The following is a 13,437-nucleotide window of genomic DNA, read 5'->3' as shown; positions in this document are numbered from 1 at the left end:
CAAAATCATAAATGATTTGGGGCCAAGAAAAATGATCACAAATAACTTCGGCAATTCCGTCCCAGAAAGACCGGCACGTAACAGTAACAACTCATTGGCACAAGGCACACCTCCAATTTTGAAAAACGAATGCCACACACACTTTCACCTCTTCACACCCATTTCTCTACACCCATAGGTGGCTTTTAAAATCATCATTGGATTTATGATGTATCTTTATTGGATTATAATCCAGTGATGGTTTTAAAAGCCACTTATAAGTATGGAGAAATAAGTGTGGGATAGTGGGAGTGTGTGTAGGTAGCACCGTAGCATTACTCAGTTTGGAATAAATTTCATTACACAAGCATTTTCCAACGTATATTGAACTGAAACTGAAAACGTCTCTCTCTCTCTCTATAAAGGCAAGAAAGTGGAGCCATTGTTGTCGTCATCAGTGGTAATGAACAGTTGTGCAAGTGAGGTGACGCTGCCGCAACAGATGGTACAACAAAGTGTGGCAATGATGGGGTGTCCTCAGGTGCACGTGGAGAGCAAACCAGTGAGTGATACGAAGGCTTTAGCTGCCGACCTGTGCTGCTTCTTGTACACATTGGGGTGGGTTTCGGGCACTGGAGGCAGCATCGCCCTCAGAGTCCACGACGACTTTGTCCTTTGGCCCGCTCAGCTCATTGTCATGGTCCCTTCTAGTATGGACCCCACCTCTCTCTCTCTGCATTTTGGCTTGTTGCCATTTTTATTCTAGTTTTTCTGTGGGTGTATGCATGTGTTTAAGGTAGTACTAGAATATGGCACTTGGTGTAGTTGTTATTGTTGTTGAAATGGTCAAAAAAATAGGCAAGACTCTTTAGTTTTGGCTGGTCAAACTGTTTGGGTTATGTGGTTCATCTTTGTCATGCCTGCCGACTTCCAAGTTGATTGGAGATATATGATTTTTATGTATAATGAGCATATATGCTATCTATGTTTGTTTTCTCAGTGGGGTCTGCGTCTGGCTTTTTTAGACCAGGCCTAATTTGTTGCCAATTTGTTTATGCACATTAGCGCATCTAACAGTCTTTTGTGGGTACTTTTCAAAGTAAATAGTGTATCTTATGTAGGTGTTTAGAACGAGAGAATGGTTCCCGAAGACATGTATTTACTATCGCCAGATGGGTTTGTTTTGTCCACACCCCTTCTTAATTCATATGTCCATAAGGCTCCCAGGTGTACTGATTGTGCTCCTCTATTCATGAAGGTATTAAACTGGTTATTTTTTATTTTTTTGCCTGCTTCCTTAAACTGTAATCTGCTGTAGGGACTTTCATCTCACTTGGAACTTTGGAATGTATCAGAATTAACTTGAATTGGGATTTTTGTCTATACTTGTCCAAGCACATGCAGTGTAATTCAGGACAAGTGGTGATATTTTAGAATATGAATATGATTTTCATTTTGACAACCATTTTAAGCTAACTTTAGGAAAATTAGAGTAATGTTGTGAAACTACTATTTATCTCGAAAGCTTAAGCTGATGGAAAGAGATAAATTTAATCACTTAATCATTACTTTAACACTCCCCGCACGTGTTGGCTCAAACTTCCTTTTAATAGGTGAGACCCAATATGTGAAATATTTAATTTAAATGGGGGTCATTTGACGGAGTCAAGGTTCGAACTCAGGACCTTTGGCTCTGATACCAGTGTAAATTTTTAGACGCTTGCAGATCACCTTGCTGAATTTAGCATGCTTTTTTGTACATATTAAATTATGGAGATATCTTGTTTAGCTCCCCTAGTGATTAGCTTTTCTGACTTTTTTGTTCTTTTCTCTCATTCTACTTAGTTCTTGTATACTTCCTGTGTACTAGGGCTGCACCTCTATGCGCTTTTTAATATATACAACATTACTTATCAAAAAAAAAAATTATGGAGATTTCTATGCTTTGTGAAGTGAAGAAAAAAAATCTGTATATGCCTTATTAATGGATTAACGTCCATAATAGACATTTTGTTCCATGATCTTCAGATGTTTTTCATTGTTAACTAGTAGAATTGTGGAAACAGTTTTTTCCTTTTTGAAAAAGGAGTTCCAGTAATGCTCAATGATTCCTGACTTGTTTAGGATGTTTGCTGAGTTTAAATCCTTTATTTTCTTTTGAAAGTTGCTTGCTGTATTTCTATTATTTGCTTGATTTATCTGTAAGCGAATTCTTTCTATGCAGAGAAGATGATTTGTGTATGAGTATTAGTCATTGAACAAACAATGATAGGCTGATACATATCACTCTCTGTCACTCAAACATTGTTTTCACTTTTCTTTTGGCCCCTTCGAAATGTTTGTCCGATTTGAAAGGTCAAGGCTAATATCATTTGGGTTTCTTCCATTGTCATGATGACGTAATTATTATTATTATTATTATTATTTATTTTTGATAAGTAATGCTTATATATCAAAAGCGCAGAGGGGCACAACCCTAATACACATGGAGTATACAAGATAATCGCCTAGAGAAGAGAAAAGAACAAAGAAATCAAGATAGCTAATCACTAAAGGAGTGAGCCAAGTTGCTATCCAAGTGAAAAGCAGGTAGAAAAAGAAGGCCATGAGCTCCTCCAAGGATCTCTCAAAATCCTCAAAGCATCTCTCATTCCTTTCTAACCATAAACACCATGCAAGGCATAGAGGAACCATTTTCCACACAACAGCACTCTGAGAACGACCTCCCGACCACCAACAAGCAAACGAGCCCGCCACCTTGCTAGGCATGACCCATGACAATCCAAACCGACTGAATATGGCATACCATAAAGAACGAGCAATCTCAGAGTGGAGAAGAAGATGATCGATAGTCTCCCCATCCGATTTGCACAAGCAACATCTATTGATCACAATAAGATTCATTTTTCTAAGATTATCAACAATGAGGATCTTTCCTAACACCGCCGTCCAGGTAAAGAAAGCCACTCTCGAGGGTGCCTTGGTGCGCCAAATACTCTTCCAATGAAAAGTACTTGCCTCTTTACTTGCTAGGATATTATAGAAAGATCTAACATCGAACTTCCCTTTGCTAGACGGAACCCACTAAATTTTATCCTCCCCTTCCCTACTCATTCTATGAGAATACAACAAAGTATAGAATGAGGCTAGCACTTCCAATTCCCAATCATGAACCAACCGAAATAAACTAACCTTCCATTAAAGAGTTCTACCCATGAAATCCATATTGTCAACAATAGACGCATCTTTTGCATTAGCTATGTTGTATAGGCCTGGAAAAACTTCCTTGAGAGTCGCTTCTCCGCACCAAACATCATCCAAAAATTTGATTTTGGACCCATCACCTGGATCGAATCTGGTGTGGCTAGAAAATAGTTGCCACCCCCTACTAATATACCTCCAAAGTCCCACCCCATGAGTCCCAGGAGTATCAACAGAATGCCAACCACCCCACTCATAACCATATTGGGCATCCACAACAATTCTCTACCGAGCTTCTCTCTCCTGTGCATAACACCACGGCCACTTTCCTAACAGAGCTTGGTTGAACACTCTCAACTTCCTAATCCTTAAACCACCTTCAGAGATAGAAGAGAAAACCTTGTCCCAGTTGACCAAGTGATACCTAAACTCTTCGTATAAATCACCCCACAGAAAATCACGTTGAAGTTTCTCTATACGCTTGGCCACAGAGGCAGGTATAGGAAATTATTACATGGTTAGAGAAGAAACATCCTCTCTGGAAACCTAAGATTAAGGCAAAACCAAGCAAGAAGGCTTTTTCCTCTGAGAACAAGTGTCTATGGTGGTTAATTTGGTCAATTGATATTTTATTTTCTTTTATATATTTTATTTTCCTAAGGTCAAGGGTATATTCATAGTTCTGTCATCGCTGGTTGTAGGGCATACTTGTGGCTTTGGGTTTTTTTTTTTTTTTAATTGATAAGTGAGTCCTATTTAGTTTATGAGCTTTCATGTGTGAGCTTTGGTCCATTCAAATTAGGAATTTGTTTACTAATCAAAGCAGGAGTTCTAGTCCTAGTAAGAGAAGTTAAGATCTCAAGCATTTAAAAAAGGACAAAGTTTTCTTTCAAATTGGACTAGAAGAATTTCCTTCAACCTACTCTATAAAAGTGACAAGTGTCCATTGAACATGTGAGATGCACATGTTTTTTTTATAGCAGGAACAAAGTTGAAATAAATTTTATTAAAAACTCATGTGTATCTCATATGTTATTAAAGTTGAGACACATGCCACTTTTATAAAACAGATTAAAGAAAATTCATTCAATACAGCTTAAAAATAAACTTAGTCCTTTAAAAAGTGTGGACCTAGATCGGTTGGTCAGCCACCTCTCTAATAGGTGAGAGGTTAGGATTTCGACTCCCCACAACGAGTAAATTTATGTTGACTTAACTTCCCATCCACACACAAAAAAAAAAAAAAAAAAAAAAAGATCACAGGCATCTATAAAGCGTGGACCTAACTCGGTTGGTAAGCCACCTCCCTTAAAACTTAAGACTTTCTTCAATCTTTAGTCAGATACTATTCCTTCCAAACCTACCTTAAAACCTTAATTTGTTTCTGCTAGGAAATTCCCATTTTTCTCTCAAGCCACAAACCCACTTCCTATTATTACATATGACAGCCGTAAACTGAATAGTGTGAATACTGTCCCATGTCTTCTTCTCATGCCCAAGTCCTCTTTTTCTTTTTTCACCTCTTTTAAAAGAAACAAATGGGGACAATGTTTGTAAAAATATAGGTAAATGAGGAAGGATGAGTTTGTCAAGTACAATCTGTTCAAGATGTTGACTTTTTCAAGGAGGACAGCATTTTGTGAAGGGAATATGCTGTTGTTACTTTTTGTTAATTGTTTTTTTTCCCCCCTCTTTGAGTAGTGATTGTCCATCTTCTTAATGCTATTCAGGTCTATGAAATGTGTAATGCTGGGGCCGTTATTCACAGTCATGGTATGGAGTCTTGTCTTGTAACAATGATCAATTCTTTTTCAAAGGAATTTCGGGTAATTTTTTGAACCCTATTATTAGTGAGATTGAAAAATTCAATTCTTGTTTTTCCTTGTTTATCTATGGCTAATTCTTGTTTTTATTGTTGTTTTCTTTTTTCTTCCATCCACGTTCATTAATCGTCTAGCTAAATGTGTGATATTCAAAGTAAATTGCATATTGTATTTCTTTTCCTTTATTACGGGACTTGGTAACACATATATTTCAAATAAATCTTAAGAGTGCTGTAAGCAATCTCATGTTGTGTTGAAAACAATGCTAATATGCATAAATAGCTATATTTTTTTACTTAGGTTTTTGACATCTATAGAAATTTGGGCGCTCATCTTGTTAGATTTATCTCGATCTTCTAATGGATGCAAGTCTTTATTATTCATCTTGTATATGGTTCTTTTGTATACTTCCTGTGTACTTGGGTTGGTTTGCTACCCCTGCGCTTTGAATGAATATATACATTATTTATCAAAAAAAGAAAAAATAGTGTTACAATTTTGATTTTTATTAATGCTATTTTGATTTGGAAGATTTAGTATGTTGTGCTCTTTTGAGTAAGATGATCATCAGATTGCATTTTAAGCTCATAGTATATGTCCCAATGATTGTTCAGTTTGTTTGATATGCAGCAGTAAAATGGCTACCCATTATTTTTTGTTTTTTAATAAGCACCAATGGCTATAAGTTATACTCATCTGATGGAGAAATTGCTTACAACATCCTTTTTTAAATATCATCTGGGACGTTGAAACTTGTATGCATTCTTTGCCCTCTTTCTTTCTAGTATGTTGGTTGAATATTTTGAAGCTATATCATTGTTTAGCACTTGTGAGCTTTTCCCATAATTTGGCAGATCACCCATATGGAAATGATAAAAGGAATTCAAGGACATGGTTATCATGATGAGCTTGTGGTCCCTATAATTGAGAACACTGCCCTTGAAGGGGAGCTCTTGGAGTCTTACTCAAGCGGTACTTTTCTTTCTATAAGTTGAGCCTCCCAATGCCATTTGAATAAGTAGCATTGTGCTAACCATGTTTTGTGTTGTCAATTCTTAGTACTTTCTTGTGTTTTATTGAGTCTTTGAAGTTTTGAATATAATTTGGTGGAAACTTCCTGACTTGGCAGTGAGATTTGTAATTAACTTCCTGTAATTTGTCCTAAGTGATGGTCAAGAATGACTGATTTTCTTTTTCTTTTACAGATCAGAGCTTATCCCAAAACAACAGCCGTACTTGTTCGCAACCATGGGGTGTTTATATGGGGAGACTCATGAGCTAGTGCAAAAAATCAGGTCCGTCTTAGTGGAAGAAAAATTACTTTTCGACATTGTTTATGAATGACCCAAACCAGATGAAAGACTCCTCTTATTATTGCTGAAAACTTTTACGAGGTTTGATTTTTTAACTTAAAAATAAAACCTTCCTGAAATCAACATAAATATATTTCTCCCCTTGAAAAGATAATTGCTGAATTCTTTGGGGGAAAGCAAGCTTATTGACACTTTCTAATGATTAGCAATAGCATGCTTAGATGGTTGAATTTATTGCAGAAATCATCAACAAACATGGGGGTTCCATCATTCTGCCTTCCCTGTTCCATGTGTTTTATGGATATGCCATGTCCTATAGATGTTAGTGTTTGTTTTTGCCCTTAAATGGGTATCTTGGCACTCAGCTACATTATACATAGTGTTTTCCTGATAGTGATAGGTTTTTAAATGCATTCATTTCGTTGAACAAGCAAATTGTTATTGTCATGTTAACAGACAATTGGGTGTTGAAACTTGTTATTGATGTTGAATTTGAATCAAAGTCTTCATAAGCCTGTAAAATCATTTATTTTTAATAAGTAATGTTGTATATAACAAAAAGCCCAGAGGGGTGCAACCCTAATACACATGAAGTATACAAGAGAATGCCTAGATAGTAGAAGAAAAAAGAACAAGAAAATCAGAATAACTAATCACTAACGGAGCAAGCCAAGCAGCTGTCCAAGTGAAGAGAGTATAAGCCTGTAAAATCATAAATTAGTAATTGCTCTGTGCTGGCATACTTCTAGTGTACATGGGCACCAGTGTATATATCAAGAGCATGGCATGATTAAGAGCAACTGCAGTGCTCAAGAATGTACTATTTCAACTTAATTCTAGCATTGGTAATGGGATTTTATCCATTTGTGCTGATCAAATAGGAGTAATTAGTTGTTGTCTATGTACTTCTAAGCAGATTACAGCAGAAATACTTGTATAGATGAATAAAGCAGTGTAGCGTGGATGAACCCAAACTCAAGTGGGATTTTTAGTTCACAATTAGACTGCATTACATAGGCAAACATCCTCTTAAATGGTATCTATTCATATGCTCTATGTGATCCTGCATATCCCTATTGCAGGTGCTAGGTGAAACTATTGGATTGACAACTATAATATGCACCACTTTTCTTTTTATGCAACTGCATATCGATAATATTTACATGCAACATATGTACTCATGTTTACACTTTTTAAAAAACATCAGTACCCTATAGAAACAAATTATATGAAAAATATGCAGTTAGATTGTTACATATAATTTCATTTTTTTTTTTAAATTATTATTATAGATTTTAAGAACATTGAGAAAGGCATGATTGTTAGAGGGAAACTAAATACATAGTGCTAGATATTGCGGAGTAACATAAAAGGATCTATGTAGCTGACCCCAGTTAGTTAGATACTAAATCTTAGCTGAGTTGAGTTGAGGTATTGGACCCTGGATCTACCCCAACCTCTCCCACCCCTTGCAGCACTACTGAGTGCATAATGTAATAATCCAGCCAATAATGACTCCAGGCTTTATATTTTGGCTTTTTAGAATATGCTGCATTTGGAAATGAGGATTATATAGGAAAAGATTGGTTAATTGAAATAATTTTGTGTTATAATTATATGTCCAGAGAATCTTAGGATATCAAAGTTACAGAAGTAATAGATTTGTTTCTTTGCTTATGCATGAGTAATTTGTGGTCCTTATTGGATGCACGGAAAAACCATAATGAATTTATTTTATCATAAATTCAGGTGTGTGTTTTACATCTTGTTGTATGCACTTCGAAATTTTTATACTGTTTTAAATGTGTTTTAATTGTTTGCAAAATAGACTGATAAATTAAAAAGTTTTAATTCAGTGGTGTATTCTGTGCGACTCCCCTAAATGTTGTGTCCTTTTACAATGCGATTTTGTAGAATATATTTGAATTGAGTATGCCTTTGTAACTGTCTTACTTACAACTGAGTTCTAAATTATCACAACTCAGTTCCAAATTATCTGATGGTCTTGGCTGTACTTAATCGATATTTCTTATGTTCTTTTCCCCATAACTTATAAGTTGCTATACCAGGCTGAATGTTATCATTATCTCTTTGATGCTGCTATCAAGCTTCATCAGCTGAGGTTGGACTGGTCTACTCCGAGTCATGGTCCCATTCGCAATGTCAATGGAGTTTGAGGATGTTGTGGGAATTTCAGCAGGGCTCTGAAGACAGGGCCTTTGAGTTTGGATTACACGATTGAACCTTCCCAAGTAAGTTTGGGGTGCTCTCTGTCCAAGAAGGAAAATTAGGATTGACAGTTTGCCAATACTGTTATCTTGTGTTACACTCATAGCTCTCTGAGGTGGGGGATTGTTTTCTTTCTATCTTGATATTGTATATATGTTTCCTTCTAATCTCGTGCTGTTTATTGTGCAGCGCAGTGTGCTTCTTGACATTGAAGGGACAACAACCCCTGTATCATTTGTTACTGATGTTCTTTTCCCGTATGCCCATGATAATGTGGCAAAGCACTTAGCTGCGACATATGATATTGAAGAAACTCAAAATGATATCAATTTGCTGCGTTCTCAAGTAAGATTCTTTTGCTCTCTTTTAATATCTTCAACTTTGTAGTACTTTTTCTTTTGTGATTTGGTGGACATCTTGTTTTATAGGTTTCCCACCAACTGTGTGAAGTTAGATGCATCTATAGGCAAATGCCTACAATATACATTTTGTGCTACTCCACCTTGTCTTTCCTCTATACCAATGGAAATTTTTGGTGGTGCTCTTGTACGGGTTTCTTCACTAAATTTTCAGTTACCGCTATCTTCTTTCACTCATGATGGTTATCATTGATTGGTTGATTCAATGACATAATAATGAATTAAATAATAATAATAATGATAATAATAATAATAAAGTAATCTCAATTGATAGAGTTGCATGTCTATCTAATTCCTTATACTTGGCATTTCAGAATTGCTCTTGAATCATTCTCTTGTATGATGTGTCTATCATTGAGACTTCTTGGGAGGGGGGAGAAGGGAGTGCCCGGGGTCACTGGTGAAACATTGTCACACATTTCTTTTTTAAATGCTGGCCAAAAAATTGTTTAGCAAATACAAGATCAACTATTGTGAATGGATTCAACAAATTTCCTTTCTTTTCGACAGATTCAAAATGATTTGGAACACGGTGTTACTGGAGCTGTGCCTATCCCCCCAGATTATGTTGGGAAAGAGTTGGTGATTGCATCTCCAGTTGCTAATGTGGAAGCAATGATTAGGGCTGATAGGAAAGTAACTGCCCTGAAACAACTGAAGGTAAGTTATGGGCCTCTCTTGAACCTAGATCTTGTTCTCAGTATGCTTTTACATGTCCAGGGTCATATTTGGAGAACTGGATTTCAAAGCAATGAGTTGGTTGGTGTTGTATTTGATGATGTAGCAGAAGCTCTTGAGAGGTGGCATGCTTCGGGCATAAAAGTATATGTTCCTTTTACTCAATGTTTTCTTTTACTTGCATCTCTTGGCCAGTTGCATTCTTATTGATGGAGTGTTTCTTGAAACTTCTGAGCTTCTGCCCCACCCAAAGATGTTACTTTTAAAGTGATTACCTTCTCTTATCCAACACAATGGTTCCTTCAATTTTTAAACAAGTTAATGCATCATACTAAATCCAGCATCGTAAGAATACCTTTTTTTTTTTTTTTGTGTGTGATTGTGTTGTATGGCTGTTTTTTGACTCCTCTCATGATTATAAATTACATCTCTCCCTTAATTTACTTATTCAGATCCAAGGAACCAAAAACAGTACTTGGTTTTGAAGTGAAATGGTAGGATATCAACGTTTGCTTAATAACGAAACAAGCATCCATGTAGCTACACCCACACACGCATATATGCTTTTGCCATTGCTTCAACTTCATTTTTACCTTAGCACTGTACTATTCTTCAGCATAAGTTGGTACTACCATCTGATACATGGAGCTGGATCAGGTGCATGAGAAACTGCTACTGTTACTAATAATGTCCTTCTTGGGGTTTCCTTGAATACAATTTGAGCAACATTGCCTAGGTTACTCCGGTTGATTAGAAAAACTGATAATTCAACTCTAAAAAAATTATTTTTTAGTATTCAAAGGTTTAGCTTCTAATTATACCATCCATCATAAAAAAAATTTGTGGGGCTAATTATTGTTTCTCTCTTGTTTAAGATGTACATATATTCTAGTGGTAGCAGGGAGGCTCAACAACTTCTATTTTCCAATTCTAACTATGGTGACTTGAAAAAGTACTTGTGCGGATTCTTTGATACCACAGTGGGGTATGTTTTCTTTATGCATGTCCCTGATTTCAGATATTGATGTTTCTAGTATAGTTGATTCAGTATAAATTCATTTCATAATCTTAATGTGCAGAAGCAAAAAGGAGACATGCAGTTACCTTGAGATTTTGCAAACAGTGAGAGTAGATAGGCCTGCAGACATATTATTTGTGACGGATGTCTTCCAAGAAGCTGTAGCTGCGAAGGCTGCAGGTAATGTGTTGCTTGTGGTTTTAAAAATTACTTTCACATTTGTGCTCTTAGTACCACCTATAAAGTAGGGGCTCGGTTTCCTATTTGAACATGACTTTGTTTGACAAAGCTTTTTTGAGAAGTATTTTTTTTCTTAGCAAAAAGACTCGCAAAATACTCAAAACCACTTTAACCTTTATGTTATATCAGAACACTTTTCTAACCAAAAACCAAAAAGCATCTTCTAAAGAGTTTTATCAAATGAACCAAACTTCTTTCCTGAGCTCTTGGAACCTAGAAAGAAACTTGATCCCTTCAGACTTTTTCTGGTACTTTTTACTTGAGAAAGCACTCTTCTGTTTGAATCACTAAACAATATCTGTGTTGATCAATGTTTCAGGTTTGGAAGTGGTAATATCTGTCCGCCCAGGAAATGAACCTCTGCCAGCCAAACATGGGTTCCGAACAATTCAATCTTTGTTGGAAATCTAATACCCAATATGTTATTCTGTAATTTTATAAAATAGTGCTCAATTTTGATTAATGCATATGTATAATAGGATTTTGGCTGTTTATCTCTCTCTCTCTCTCTATTATCTAACATCTCCAATTTGGCATATATATTTACACACGAGTGCAAATATAGATATTCTGTCAAATTTACAGTTTAATCGTTTTGGAAAGGAGAATTCCTTTGAATGCTTGGCAATAAGTATGGAGAGCAAAAATGTAAGCATAATAGGTAATTGTTGGTTTGGACACTAACTACTCACAAAGTTATTTTGGTTTGCAGTCATAACCTGTCCTTGAGGCTTGAGGTACAACAATAGATGTTACCTAGTTTGCCAATCAAGCCAATAGAACCTACACACAGCACTGCAAGGCTTAGATTGTTCTAACTACACCAAACCCAATGACTCGTGACTCTTGGGACTTGATCTTCAAGAGGAGGTAACCCTTAAGCCCAATCTCTCTTTCTTTCTCTCTCTCTTTTTATTTTTATTTTATTTTATTTATTTATTTTTAAATTATTAGCCTTTTGCCTTGCTGTTAAGCTACTGTTTCCATGATTTGGCATGCATCTTGTGGATTTAAAACATCTAGGTTTACTATCTTAGGATTTTATGTTGAATTATGCTCGAGTATAATATGGTTATGGTTGGGTGTGTAGTAACCCATTATTATTGCATGCTTAACCTACTATTACAAGTTAGGATGAGATTCATGGGTGTTAATACCAAAGATGGAGAGGTGAAAATGGGTTAGGTATATTTTTGGAAAGGGCTAAGCTTCTTTGTATTTTGCATGTTATACCATGTTGGTTTATGTTTTCAGGTCTTTTAGGATCATTAGGAGTCAAGGTTAATAAGTTGGGTAACAGGTTTGGATAGGAGTTCAGGGTTAAACTCATATTTTTTAGTCCTTGAACTGGTTTTTTCATATAATATTTTTTAGTCTTTGAACCGATTTTTCCAACCCTTTTTTTTTTCTTTAAAAAAAAAATATTTATGAATAACAACACCTCTCTCTCTCTCTCTCTCTCTCTCTCTCTCTATATATATATATATATATATATATATATATCTTACGTCTCTCTCTATATCTATCTCGCCTCAACACACGTCTCTATCTATGTGTCCCTCAAAGCATGTCTCTCTATTGCCGGATGAAATTGGAAGTCTAAAGGTCAATTCTATGCGAGATGGAGGAGAGAAAAGGGAATCCAGGCTTTACGTGGCGGAAGGGTTTTTTTTTTTTTAAATTTTTTTTGTTTGAAGCACAACTGCCCATGACTTTTTGCACATCTCGCAAGTTCAAAGCTTATTTATCAGTTTCATAGTATGTAGGTATTAACGGAATTTGTTCATACTCTGTACTGTTTATTGTAGTTTAACAAAAAAGATAAAATTTTTGTTGCAATTTAAGGTTGGAAACAGAGCTTTCAAGTTTGTGTGACTTACTCGGATTTTCATGCATTTTTTTGAAGTGCTTTTTCTACTTTTAACATGTGGATTAAATTAAATTTAAGGGTTTTATGTTTTAATTCATTTGATGTTAATTTACTCGAATTTGCATGCATTTTTTGAAAGTACTTTTTTCTGCTTTTGAAAGCGAAAGAAGGCAAAATTTATTTGATTGTTGTGTAGAAAAAGGAAGAAACGCTTTCGAAACACCACAGAGATAATTAAGCATTGAATCTGATGTGAGAGGGTTATTTGATTGCATCAAGTGTTGACTAAAAGATTTATTTTATTTTATTTTGCTGTGTATTTTTTTCTGAAGGCTTAGAATTATATAGGTTTTATAATTTGTATTTGTTAGAGGAATTTAGGGTTTGCATGTAAAGAGAAGAAAGAAGAGGCTATGTTATTTTCACGTAGCCTTCTCCTCTCATACTTCATATATATATATATCTAATGTAACATTGAGTACAAAGACCAAAATACCCCATATAATATATTAACCCTAATATGCTCATCTAACACTCCCCCTCAAGCTGGAGCATATATATCATATAAGCCCAGCTTGGAACAAATAAACTCTAACTTCTTTCGACACAAAGACTTTGTAAACATATCAGCTAGTTGATCTCCAGACTTCACAAATGGTGTAGATAT

The 13,437-nt window shown here is 35.6% G+C and overlaps 1 pseudogene across 1 annotated transcript; it reads left to right on the top strand.

The window, feature by feature from the left end:
• The first annotated feature begins 442 nt into the window (after nucleotides 1-442).
• Nucleotides 443-11,394, top strand: LOC132181750 (putative bifunctional methylthioribulose-1-phosphate dehydratase/enolase-phosphatase E1 2; annotated as a pseudogene). Its single transcript, XR_015912141.1, has 12 exons — nucleotides 443-689; nucleotides 1,101-1,237; nucleotides 4,911-5,006; nucleotides 5,858-5,952; nucleotides 6,181-6,298; nucleotides 8,386-8,568; nucleotides 8,735-8,890; nucleotides 9,475-9,624; nucleotides 9,685-9,786; nucleotides 10,518-10,627; nucleotides 10,722-10,840; nucleotides 11,220-11,394. The product of XR_015912141.1 is annotated as a putative bifunctional methylthioribulose-1-phosphate dehydratase/enolase-phosphatase E1 2 (transcript).
• Nucleotides 11,395-13,437: the final 2,043 nt, after the last annotated feature.

Source organism: Corylus avellana, chromosome 5 (assembly GCF_965113065.1).
Source record: "Corylus avellana chromosome 5, dhCorAvel1.hap1.2, whole genome shotgun sequence".
NCBI lineage: Eukaryota > Viridiplantae > Streptophyta > Magnoliopsida > Fagales > Betulaceae > Corylus > Corylus avellana.
Note: the sequence above shows the minus strand (reverse complement) of the source record. Positions and strands in the feature narration are given on the sequence as shown.